Here is a 13,374-nt window from a genome sequence, read left to right as displayed (position 1 = left end):
AGAGTCACATCAAATTTCTAGTTCTGGACCTAAGGACCCCTTAGTATACCTCAGATGACATACCAGGAGTGTCTAAGATCCATTTCTGGCCTCCAGGGATGACTTTTTGAAGTTTTGGGGTTTAAGGGGGCATAGTCACTTCTTCCATCCAGGCTACGTTGCTCAAAATCGGGTACGATGTCAGGTTCTTCCCTTGGCTGGAAGCTGAAAAAAAAACTTCAGATAATAGCAAAGGTAGATAGATCAAATGAAAGCATCAGATCTGAGCTTTCTAACAAGTATATTTAGGTCATGGGTACTCACAAAGTGACTGTGATATCCATTCTGAGCTATTTGGAAAATTACCAAATCTTGTCAAAAAAACTTTTTTTGACGATTTTTGCTAATTTTCGGTATCAACCCTCATGACTGTTTTCAGGTCCCTGTAGCCACCAGGACCCCATAATATATCTCAGATTATATAACAAGAGTGGCTAGGGCTCATTTCCAGCCTCCAGGTACATGTCTGACTCCTATTTGTGACATTTTGAGGTGTTTGGTGTCAAATTCATTTTTTTCCATTATAGCTCCTAGATATCAGAGTCACATCAGATTTCTAGTTCTGGACCCAAGAAGACCATAGTATACCTCAGATGACATACCAAGAGTGTCTAAGACCCATTTCTGGCCTCCAGGGGTGACTTTTTGAAGTTTTTGGGTTTAAGGGGGCAAAGTGACTTTTTCCACCCAGCCCAATGTTCTCAAAATCAATCAATCAATCAATCAATCAGGTCATTTATAGAGCGCACTACTCACCCGTAGGGTCTCAAGGCGCTGGGTGGGGGGGGGGGGGGGTGCCGCCACTGCTCGAACAGCCAGGTCTTGAGCTTCTTCCTGATGGAGAGGTGGTCCTGGGTCAGGCGCAGGTTGGTCGGGAGTGAGTTCCAGGTCTTGGCGGCCAGGTAGGAGAAGGATCTTCCTCCTTCTCCTACCTGGGTACGATATCAGGTGTTTCCCTTGGTTGGTAGCGGAAAAAAAACTTTATATAATATCAAAGTTATATATATCACATGAAAGCATCAGAGCTCACCTTTCTAACAAGTGTATTCATATCTTGCGCACTCAGTGTCTCTGATATCCATTCTGAGCTATTTGGAAAATTAGCAAATCTTGTCAAAAAAATTTTTGGGACGATTTTTGCTAATTTTCAGTATCAACCCACCTGACTGTTTTTGGGTCCCTGTGGCCACCAGGACCCTATATTATATCTCAGGTGATATAGCAAGAGTGTCTAGGGCTCATTTCCAGCCTCCAGGTACATGTCTGAGTCCTATTTCAGAAATTTTGAGGTGTTTGGTGTCAAATTCATTTTTTCCATTATAGGCCCTAGATATCAGAGTCACATCACATTTCTAGTTCTGGACCCAAGAACACAATAGTATACCTCAGATGACATACCAAGAGTGTCTAAGACCCATTTCTGGCCTCCAGGGGTGACTTTTTGAAGTTTTTGGGTTTAAGGGGGCAAAGTCACTTTTTCCACCCGAGGTCGTGGAACTCGGAGCTGGGTAAAAGTTTAGCTTAAGTGCCCTCCCCATGGAGGTCAAAAATGTTATTGCATCAAAATAATTTAAAAACTATATAGGTGTAATTGTAGTGCCCTGAATGCTATATGGCTGCATTTGCACCGTTCTAGGTATTTACAAAATGAATTTCTAACACTTTTGAAGTCTCCATGAAGTGAAAAATGACTAAGTCCAAAAACTTCACTGGTGCATCAAAGTGGTCAAAAAAGGTCAACATTGGGTTAAAATTAACAAAACATAGTGCTGCAGTGGTCCAATAGCAGGCTAAAGACATAATGAATGACACAGAATGAACAGTTTTACTAAACACTTTGAAAATTCGATTTTCAATTTCAGGGGGACAAGGTCATGGAAGTCATGGAACTCCGAGCTGGGTAAAAGTTCAGCTTAAGGGCCCTCCCCATGGAGGTCAAAAATGTTATTACATCAAAATCTTTTAAAAACTATATAGGTGTAATTGCAGTGTCCTGAATGCTATGTAACTGCATTTGCACTGTTCTGTGTGCCTCCAAAATGAATTTCTAACACTTTTGAAGTCTCCATGAAGAGAAAAATGATCAAGTACAAAGACATCATTGGTGCATGAAAGTGTTTAAAAACGGTCACAAATGCATAAAAATGAAAAAAACTAAGTGCTACACTGGCCCAATAGCAAGCTAAACACACAATGAATGACCCAGAATGAATATATTTACACATTACTTGGAAAATGCTATTTTAAATTTCAGGGGGACGAGGTCACAGAAGTCATGGAACTCCGAGCGGGGTAAAAGTTCAAACTTTCCACCCCTCATGGAGGTCAAAATTTTTAATTCATCAAAATCATTTAAAAACTATATAGGTGTGATTGGAGTGTCCTGATTGCTATATAGGTGCATTTGCACTGTCCTGTGTGCCTCCAAAGTGACTTTCTAACACTTTTGAAGTCTCCATGAAGCAAAAAGTGACTAAGTCCAAAGACCATTTGGAGCATCAAAGTGTTCAAAAACGGTCAAAAATGCATAAAAACGAAAAAAACAAGTGCTACAGTGGCCCAATAGCATGCTAAACACACAATGAATGACACAGAATGAATAGTTGTACACATTACTTTGAAAATGCAATTTTAAATTTCAGGGGGACAAGGTCACGAAAGTCATGGAACTCCGAGCGGGGTAAAAGTTCAACCTTTCCCCCCTTATGGAGGTCAAAATGTTAATACATCAAAATCATTTAAAAACTATATAGGTGTGATGGCAGTGTCTTGGATACATCCCACATGAATTTTAAACACATTAGGAGCATCTCTGATCAAAATAACCATAAAAACCCCAAAGCTGCATCAGTGCTTCAAAGTGATCCAAAACGGTCAAAAATGGACGAAAATGAAAAATATTCTCCATATCTGAGTTTTTATAACATTCCTTAGATAATGTATATCTTGAATTAGTTTTAAATCCTTTTATTAAAAAGTTTCTTTTCTATGCTGCACTGGTGCAACGCCTCAAGTCTGAGAAGCTGCACCAGTGCAGCCGAAGCAGCACTGGTGCAGCCGAAGCAGCACTGGTGCAACAAGAGTCAAGCTGGTAGCCTGACCTTTGACCAATCCGAGAAAAAAAAAGGTGTTTTTTTCCCTGGGCCCCTCCCCCAAACGAAAACACATTGACCTGAAGCCTAAGTGTATTCTGAGTCATAAAAAGTTTATTAGATGAAAAAATATTGTACGGGCACTTTTTTGCACAAAAAGTCACTTTTTGGCCTTTTTTTTTGAGAGATGTAGGAGAGTAGGGTCTGCTATCCTATGGTCACCCCAAATTTTTGCTTTTTGCTTCACTGGTTTTCGACTACTGAGGCTGTGGGCCTGCTGATCAGACCCCCAGCCTGCTGTTCTCTCACTAAATTAATGACACATGTGCTATAGGCACATACCAATTGGAAATGGACTCCTTGTCAGCCCCTGTAGAATGCACTATAGGTGCACAGGGCACAGGAGCCACTAAGGCCTACCAGGGGCTGCAGCATATCTTTTGCCACCCCTGGCTGGTTCTTAAATTGACACAACTGGCTGATCACTCAGCTGGGGTAAGGTGGTGTACACACCCCTTGCTTAGATATAGTATACCTATGTCTAAACCTATATCTGGACACATGTAAACCTGTGAGCCACTCCTATAGGCAGGCCTCCCCAATCCTGGAGGCTGGGTGCATGGTTTTTATGTGAGATGGAGCTCTAGCATGAGCTGAGCCTGTCTGCAGCCATCGGGAACAAATCCCTAAGCTGTTTCAGGATAATGCCATACCATATACTATTAAGTGCCTTATAATCCTCGCGGTTATTTAGCAACTTTGGTTTGGCTTTATCAAAACATGTCGTGTAAGGTGTCATACGCTTTGGAATACCATCCCCTCGCCAGTTCTGGCGACGGGGATGGCATTCCACCCCTCTAGAGGGGTAAGACATGTTACTTCACTTTAATGCGGTTGATTTCTCCAAAGGCCTTAAGATCCACAAAATGGATGCCTCTGCCACAGACAAATGTCTGGACCCCTGGAGCTGACCGAAACTCAGTCAAGGGGATCCTGGACAAAGGGTTTCCTGTCACAGGAGGGTGTCACCGCCCTTCAGACAGGAGATAGTGTATTGTAGCAGGGAGGTTTGAAAGAAACCAGACACTGCCTGGGGCGCACAAGGCTGCCCCTTGCATAATCCGGCCAAACCGGTTCTGGGGCACTCCAGCCCTCGTGCCAGGGCGGCCTGGATCAAAGGAAGGGGGTGTATCCACCCACTTCCTGGGTCCCACCCATAGGAGGGGACCTAGCAGGTAATCACGCCCACCAGATTCGAATAAGAGTGGGAGCAGTGCCAATGCACATCAGATTTCCTGGAAGAAACATTTGAAACGATATTCTGGACCCTTCGCCCTCCATCTCAACGTGGAAGCCCGAAGAATCTCCCTTGTGGTCAAGGAGTGACCACCCTGCAGCAGCAGGCACCATCCAGCCCTCGACGTCTACTTAGTTGCAGTTCCCGCCGGAACTCGAGCGACTGAGATTGACGAGATCAAGCCTGCCCAGCTTCTAACAGCCCGATCCACAGTCCCTGCAAAGCTGAGACCCGTGGAGGCGACCGGAAGCGTGGGGCACGCCATCTTGAAGTGACCACGAGACGCTGACCGTGCAGCCCACGAGTGACCCTCGAAGCTGTACACCGGGGTTTGAGAAGCCCTCACCCTGAGCTACTCCTGAGCCGAAGTTCAGCCCTCCACACTCGACGAGTGCTGCGTGGGGCCCTTTGGCACGATTTGGCTCAACGCGTTGGCCCGGTCACTTGCCAGCTGGCTTGTGGTCCCTGTGCCGACGAACTACCTAAAAAGACTTGTGATTCTGGTTGCTCCAGATCCACACCAGCTCCCCTGAAAAGGAGCCCCGACTCTGACCTTCCTGGTCCGAGTGAGAAGCCATCTTCCGATCCTGCGTGGATTGCTCTTACCAAGGCTTGTTTGCTCCAAACCTGAAGCCGACTGCACCGACGGTGAGAGCCTGCGTGGGACAGATCGTGACCTGCTCCTGGACGTCGCAGATGCCCCAGAGCCCACGTGACAGCGGAGAGAAGCTCCTCGACGACCACCTGATTGCGCCCGACATTGCCTGGTTCCGTCCTGGTTCCACCCTGGTCACTGCTGAGTGACCCAGACTCTGTCCCCTCTGCTTTCAGGTACTCTACAACTTGAGTCCACCCTTGGACTCCACCGGACACTTCGTCTTCACCCTGCCTGCAGCCCTTTCAGCTTCAAGCACCAAGAGCCTGCGTGTCAAAACCCGACGCCACTTCGACCCTGTGCACCCACTTCCTGTGGGTGAGGTAACTTTGCTCCGCCGGTGTTCCCACACTGGTGCACACCTCTAGGGTCTGTGTGTTAAGTTTTGTTCCTCTAGGTTCAGCGGAAGTGTCCTTAAACTTTAACTCTTTGACTTTTACGCACCATTGGTTAACATTGGTGCATGCGTGCGCTTTCCGCACATCTCCCGAATCCCGAGGGCCATTCCCGACTTCAGCATTGCTTGTCCTGACTGCTCCCAGCGATTCCCTAGGCCCTAGGCCTAACCACTGCTCGAGTGGCATCTCTTATACCACTTGTTTAGTATATGGTTTGAGTGGCCACCCGCCCTCATCCATAATTGTGCAACTTGTATGTTTAAACAGTGCTTTTGATTTAACGCTTGTGCCCCTTTATTCATAAAGAATACTGGGGATTGTTTTTAGTAATAAACACATATATTTTTATAATATATACTTGTGTGGTGTCCTTTCATTTGGTATTACAGGATTGTATGTGGTAAAACAGCTCGCTTAACACGACCTCTTAAGTTAAGCCTTTAGGCTGCTTAGTCCATGCTACCCCTAGGATAGCTTGTCTAATAAGGTTGACTTACAACCAGACACCATAAGGGATTGTTTGGTCAGGTAGTAGGTGGTTCCAGAATTGGAAACATCCCCTACCAGGCCAACTTCTCACAAGAGAAATAAAATAGTTCGCAGATTTTTTTTAAATCGACCGAATAAAAAAAAAAAATGCTCTTGTTGGATGGCTTTGGACATAAGGCCGCATAAACAAAAGGAATTTTTCAAATATCTGTTTTTCTCACTTTTTTATTGCTGTTTGAAATTTCTGACTTCACTTTTTGCATCATTGGTGATGCATGTGTTTAACATTGAGCTTGGGAAAATTGAAAAAAAATAGACTTTGGGGATTGTTTACTAGGGCAAGTGATACATCAAATTAAGACTCATATTAAACTGAACCTCAAGCTGAAAAAAACAACAAAATAGCATTTACGATCACTTTTTTATAAGCGACTTTAACAATTGTTTTTTTAGCTGTATTAAAAAACAAGGTAACGCCGTAAATTTTAGAAAAGAGATTTTTTTAAAGTAAAACATAGGTGTGACCTGCCTTCACATTAGGCTTCATAAACAAAAGAAAAAACATCTCTATGTGTTATATTCACTTTTTAATAACACATTTTCGTTTTAGGCACAAGCAAAAAGCAGCATTGGTGATGCATGTGTTTTTCAATGGGGTTTTTTAAAGTCTGAGAAATATAGAGGGAGAGAAAAGAAAATAGCAAATCTCTCTATTGGGACCTAATAGTGTCCTCTTTTCATACCCAGACTACACTGTTGATCTGGAAAAAACCAAGAAAACAGAAAAAAGAAAAAAGAGAAGATACACAAAAAGAGGAAAAGAATACCCATCAGCAAGTGCAGTCAGAGAGGCTTTGTGGTAGACTTTCCTGATGCTATAAGAAACCAGTCTGGCCATATTGTATCACCATGTGTATCTCTGATTTATGTGTTTTGAATCCAGTTTCTTGTTTGTTTACTTTGTTTTACTACCACTGGTTATAATTTTCAAAGTGTTCTGTTTGTTTCCAGTGCGTGGCCTCCTTTTTTCCTGAGCAGTGGCCAGGTGAGGTGAGGTTTTCTCTCCCCACAATAAGGGTGAGTGTCTTTCTAGTGTTCATAGTCATATCATACAGACTATAGAAACATGAGCTTGTAGTCTTTGCACTTGTTCTGTTGACATTATGTGTCCATGTCTCTGTTTCTTTCTTTTTTGTATTTTGTCTATGCAGGAGAAGATACACTCTTTTCAGTTTGGAAAGCAGGTGTAGATTCTACTTCACATCACTTAAGTAAGTGTTGCAGTAGCACCATAGGTCCTGACGAAAGCCGTTTAGGCTGAAACATGTTGACCGAGTAACAACACTGGTGGGTAGCAATTCTTTACATGCTATCAGCATACTGTTTTTAACCATACCACTTTGATGGTCAGCCCCAATAAAGTGTTTTATGACATCACTGTAGGTATTTTTAGAATCACTTGGATCATTTTTCCTTTTCTTTTTCTTTGAGCACTGCAACCTTAGCCCCTCCCGCTCATATACTGTCATTTGTTGGTGTAATGTTCTGGGTCCATCACTAGGCAGTCCTATGGATTGTTTCTGAGGCAGATCCTAGAGGACACCATTTACCAACACATACCCAGATGACGAGATTCCACTTATGAGTGGGCTGATGGGTATTCTTTTCCTCTTTTTGTGTATCTTCTCTTTTTTCTTTTTTCTGTTTTCTTGGTTTTTTCCAGATCAACAGTGTAGTCTGGGTATGAAAAGAGGACACTATTAGGTCCCAATAGAGAGATTTGCTATTTTCTTTTCTCTCCCTCTATATTTCTCAGACCTTCTGTACCTTCCGTGTGTTTTAGTGACTAGTTGGGGGACTAGGTACCAGTAGGTCTATAATAATTTCTCCCCTCGGACCCCCCCTTAACCTTCTGTTTCTCTGTTTTTTAAAGTCTACCAAAATACGGTTTACCAATACATTTTCATTATTTTCTCTTTGGTATCTCATTATGCACATGTTAATAAACAGGTTCATGCATTATTAGCTAAATAGCATAAAAACACACTGAATTATTAACAATAATCTTTGAGATTTGGGTGACCAGATGGCCGGAAATCGAAAATCGCCTCCTATGGATTCAACTTCCATTTCGTGCACTTTCTATGTGGGCCACATGCATAAGAATTGGTACAATAATGCATACGAATCTTAGCTAGAATCTGCAATTGAAATTAAGTCTTTAACTTATATGCTTCAAGAATTATAGGGCACATTCTGCTATGTATAATATCCTATCCATTTCAATGGGACGACCAGATGGCCGCAAATTGAAAATCGCGTCGTATGGATTCATATTGCGTTGTATGTACCTTACGTGTAAGCCACATGCATTTAAAATGACACAATGTAGTAGGGTATGCTATAGAATGTGTTGCAGTTGGAAATCAAGCTCTATCTAGTATGGATCATGACTGATGACACAATATACGTGACTCATTTTGCAAAAAATGGAGGCAAATTTTATAAAACATGCGTTTAATCACTGAATGATTCTCACCACTTCTAAGCATGGCACAGGCATGACAATGACCACAGGGCAGTGGCATGATGGTAACTGTATGCTGCACTCAGAATTATGGATCCAGATTGTATGGTTTTAGAATTATGGGCCACAACGTAAGGCATATTTTTTCACACATGTGACGTTATTGAAAAACATCATACATTCAACTTCACATTTTGTAGCCAAAAGCATAAAGTGTTCTTCAACACACATGAAAGTGAAAAATAAAAACTTTTCCTGAAGATTACACTTGATTTGTACCTTGTCCCTATAAGCCACAAATATGAGAGTTACCACTATAAAGTGTAGATGTCTTAGCTACATACTGTGATTGAAATTAGGTCAGTACCTCATATGGTTCAAGATTTATAGTGCACCACATACTATGTAATATATCCTATCCATTTCAATGGGTGACCAGATGGCCGCAAATTAAAAATCGCCTCGTATGGATTCAAATTGCTTTGTATGCACCTTGTGTGTGAGCCACATGCATATAAAATGGCACACTGTAGTAGGCTATGTTATAGAATGTGTTGCAGTTGGAAATCAAGCTCTATCTAATATGGATCTTGACTGATGACATAACATACGTGACACATTTTGCAAAAGCTGGAGGAATTTTTTTAAAAATATGTGTTTAATCGCTGAAAGATTCACACCACTTTGAAGCTTTCCACATGCATGAAAATGAACACAGGACAGTGGCATCATGTTAGCTTAATGCTGCACTTCCAATTATGGATCCAGATTGTATGGTTTTAGAAGTATGGGACAAAATGTAAGGCATACTTTTTCGTACATGCGACGGTATTGAAAAACGTCATACATTCAACCTCAAATTTTGACAACTTTACAATACGCCACACACATAATAATTCACATGGGTAAGATGCACATCACTAGGAACAAAGTGCTGTTTAAATTATGTCTCTATAATGTACAGACTATGAATTATAGCCAAAAGTATAAAGTGTTCTACAACACACATGAAAGTGAAAAATAAAAACTTACCTGAAGGTTACACTTGATTTGTACCTTGTCCCTATAAGCCACAACCATGAGAGTTACCACTATGAATTGTAAATGTCTTAGCTACATACTGCAATTGAAATTAAGTCAGTACATCATATGCTTCAAGAAATAGAGTGCACTACATCCTCTGTAGTATATCCTATCCATTTCAAAGGGTGACCAGATGGCCGCAAATTAAAAATTGCCTCGTATGGATTCAAATTGCTTTGTATGACTGTTTTCAGGTCCCTGTAGCCACCAGGACCCCATAATATATCTCAGATGATATAACAAGAGTGGCTAGGGCTCATTTCCAGCCTCCAGGTACATGTCTGACTCCTATTTGTGACATTTCGAGGTGTTTGGGATCAAACTCATTTTTCCCAATATAGGCCATAGAGCTCAGAGTCACATCACATTGAGCTCAGAGTCACATCAAATTTCTAGTTCTGGACCTAAGGACCCCTTAGTATACCTCAGATGACATACCAGGAGTGTCTAAGACCCATTTCTGGCCTCCAGGGATGACTTTTTGAAGTTTTGGGGTTTAAGGGGGCATAGTCACTTCTTCCATCCAGGCTACGTTGCTCAAAATCGGGTACGATGTCAGGTTCTTCCCTTGGCTGGAAGCTGAAAAAAAAACTTCAGATAATAGCAAAGGTAGATAGATCAAATGAAAGCATCAGATCTGAGCTTTCTAACAAGTATATTTAGGTCATGGGTACTCACAAAGTGACTGTGATATCCATTCTGAGCTATTTGGAAAATTAGCAAATCTTGTCAAAAAAACATTTTTTTTTGACGATTTTTGCTAATTTTCGGTATCAACCCTCATGACTGTTTTCGGGTCCCTGTAGCCACCAGGACCCCATAATATATCTCAGATTATATAACAAGAGTGGCTAGGGCTCATTTCCAGCCTCCAGGTACATGTCTGACTCTTATTTGTGACATTTTGAGGTGTTTGGTGTCAAATTCATTTTTTTCCATTATAGCTCCTAGATATCAGAGTCACATCAGATTTCTAGTTCTGGACCCAAGAAGACCATAGTATACCTCAGATGACATACCAAGAGTGTCTAAGACCCATTTCTGGCCTCCAGGGGTGACTTTTTGAAGTTTTTGGGTTTAAGGGGGCAAAGTGACTTTTTCCACCCAGCCCAATGTTCTCAAAATCGGGTACGATATCAGGTGTTTCCCTTGGTTGGTAGCGGAAAAAAAACTTTATATAATATCAAAGTTATATATATCACATGAAAGCATCAGAGCTGACCTTTCTAACAAGTGTATTCATATCTTGCGCACTCAAACAGTGTCTCTGATATCCATTCTGAGCTATTTGGAAAATTAGCAAATCTTGTCAAAAAAAATTTTGGGACGATTTTTGCTAATTTTCAGTATCAACCCACCTGACTGTTTTTGGGTCCCTGTGGCCACCAGGACCCTATATTATATCTCAGGTGATATAGCAAGAGTGTCTAGGGCTCATTTCCAGCCTCCAGGTACATGTCTGAGTCCTATTTCAGACATTTTGAGGTGTTTGGTGTCAAATTCATTTTTTCCATTATAGGCCCTAGATATCAGAGTCACATCACATTTCTAGTTCTGGACCCAAGAACACCATAGTATACCTCAGATGACATACCAAGAGTGTCTAAGACCCATTTCTGGCCTCCAGGGGTGACTTTTTGAAGTTTTTGGGTTTAAGGGGGCAAAGTCACTTTTTCCACCCGAGGTCGTGGAACTCGGAGCTGGGTAAAAGTTTAGCTTGAGTGCCCTCCCCATGGAGGTCAAAAATGTTATTGCATCAAAATCATTTAAAAACTATATAGGTGTAATTGTAGTGCCCTGAATGCTATATGGCTGCATTTGCACCGTTCTAGGTATTTACAAAATGAATTTCTAACACTTTTGAAGTCTCCATGAAGTGAAAAATGACTAAGTCCAAAAACTTCACTGGTGCATCAAAGTGGTCAAAAAAGGTCAACATTGGGTTAAAATTAACAAAACATAGTGCTGCAGTGGTCCAATAGCAGGCTAAAGACATAATGAATGACACAGAATGAACAGTTTTACTAAACACTTTGAAAATTCGATTTTCAATTTCAGGGGGACAAGGTCATGGAACTCCGAGCTGGGTAAAAGTTCAGCTTAAGGGCCCTCCCCATGGAGGTCAAAAATGTTATTACATCAAAATCTTTTAAAAACTATATAGGTGTAATTGCAGTGTCCTGAATGCTATGTAACTGCATTTGCACTGTTCTGTGTGCCTCCAAATTGAATTTCTAACACTTTTGAAGTCCCCATGAAGTGAAAAATGACGAAGTACAAAGACATCATTGGTGCATGAAAGTGTTTAAAAACGGTCACAAATGCATAAAAATGATAAAAACAAAGTGCTACACTGGCCCAATAGCAAGCTAAACACACAATGAATGACCCAGAATGAATATATTTACAAATTACTTGGAAAATGCTATTTTAAATTTCAGGGGGACGAGGTCACAGAAGTCATGGAACTCCGAGCGGGGTAAAAGTTCAAACTTTCCACCCCTCATGGAGGTCAAAATGTTTAATTCATCAAAATCATTTAAAAACTATATAGGTGTGATTGGAGTGTCCTGATTGCTATATAGGTGCATTTGCACTGTCCTGTGTGCCTCCAAAGTGACTTTCTAACACTTTTGAAATCTCCATGAAGCAAAAAGTGACTAAGTCCAAAGACCATTTGGAGCATCAAAGTGTTCAAAAACGGTCAAAAATGCATAAAAACGAAAAAAAACAAGTGCTACAGTGGCCCAATAGCATGCTAAACACACAATGAATGACACAGAATGAATAGTTGTACACATTACTTTGAAAATGCAATTTTAAATTTCAGGGGGACAAGGTCACGAAAGTCATGGAACTCTGAGCGTGGTAAAAGTTCAACCTTTCCCCCCTTATGGAGGTCAAAATTTTAATACATCAAAATCATTTAAAAACTATATAGGTGTGATGGCAGTGTCTTGGATACATCCCACATGAATTTTAAACACATTAGGAGCATCTCTGATCAAAATAACCATAAAAATCCCAAAGCTGCATCAGTGCTTCAAAGTGCTCCAAAACGGTCAAAAATGGACGAAAATGAAAAATATTCTCCATATCTGAGTTTTTATAACATTCCTTAGATAATGTATATCTTGAATTAGTTTTAAATCCTTTTATTAAAAAGTTTCTTTTCTATGCTGCACTGGTGCAACGCCTCAAGTCTGAGAAGCTGCACCAGTGCAGCCGAAGCAGCACTGGTGCAGCCGAAGGAGCACTGGTGCAACAAGAGTCAAGCTGGTAGCCTGACCTTTGACCAATCCGAGAAAAAAAAGGTGTTTTTTTCCCTGGGCCCCTCCCCCAAACGAAAACACATTGACCTGAAGCCTAAGTGTATTCTGAGTCATAAAAAGTTTATTAGATGAAAAAATATTGTACGGGCACTTTTTTGCACAAAAAGTCACTTTTTGGCACTTTTTTGAGAGAAATAAAATAGTTTGCAGATTTTTTTTAAATCGAACATACCATGGTGGTGCCCCAGTACTTGCGCAGCACCGAACGTGCAACGGTGCCCATATTTTCGGAGCACCGAATATGCAATGACTGCACCGATACTTGCGCAGCACCGAACGTGCGCCGCAGGTGGCCATACCTCCGTAGCACTGGGCATGGGCCTTGTGGAGCACAGGGTGTGGAGAGACCATCGTGCATGCCCATGAAAGAGAACGGCCTAGAGTGCACCGGGAGAAGGAGACGGCGCGAACGAGTCTCCCTTGCCCCCCCCAGGCGGGGGCATCACAGCCGCACCCCAGCCG

Source organism: Lissotriton helveticus (assembly GCF_964261635.1).
Source record: "Lissotriton helveticus chromosome 1_1 unlocalized genomic scaffold, aLisHel1.1 SUPER_1_unloc_77, whole genome shotgun sequence".
Lineage (NCBI taxonomy): Eukaryota > Metazoa > Chordata > Amphibia > Caudata > Salamandridae > Lissotriton > Lissotriton helveticus.
The sequence above is the reverse complement of the archived record's forward strand: the minus strand, read 5'-3'. Positions refer to the sequence as shown.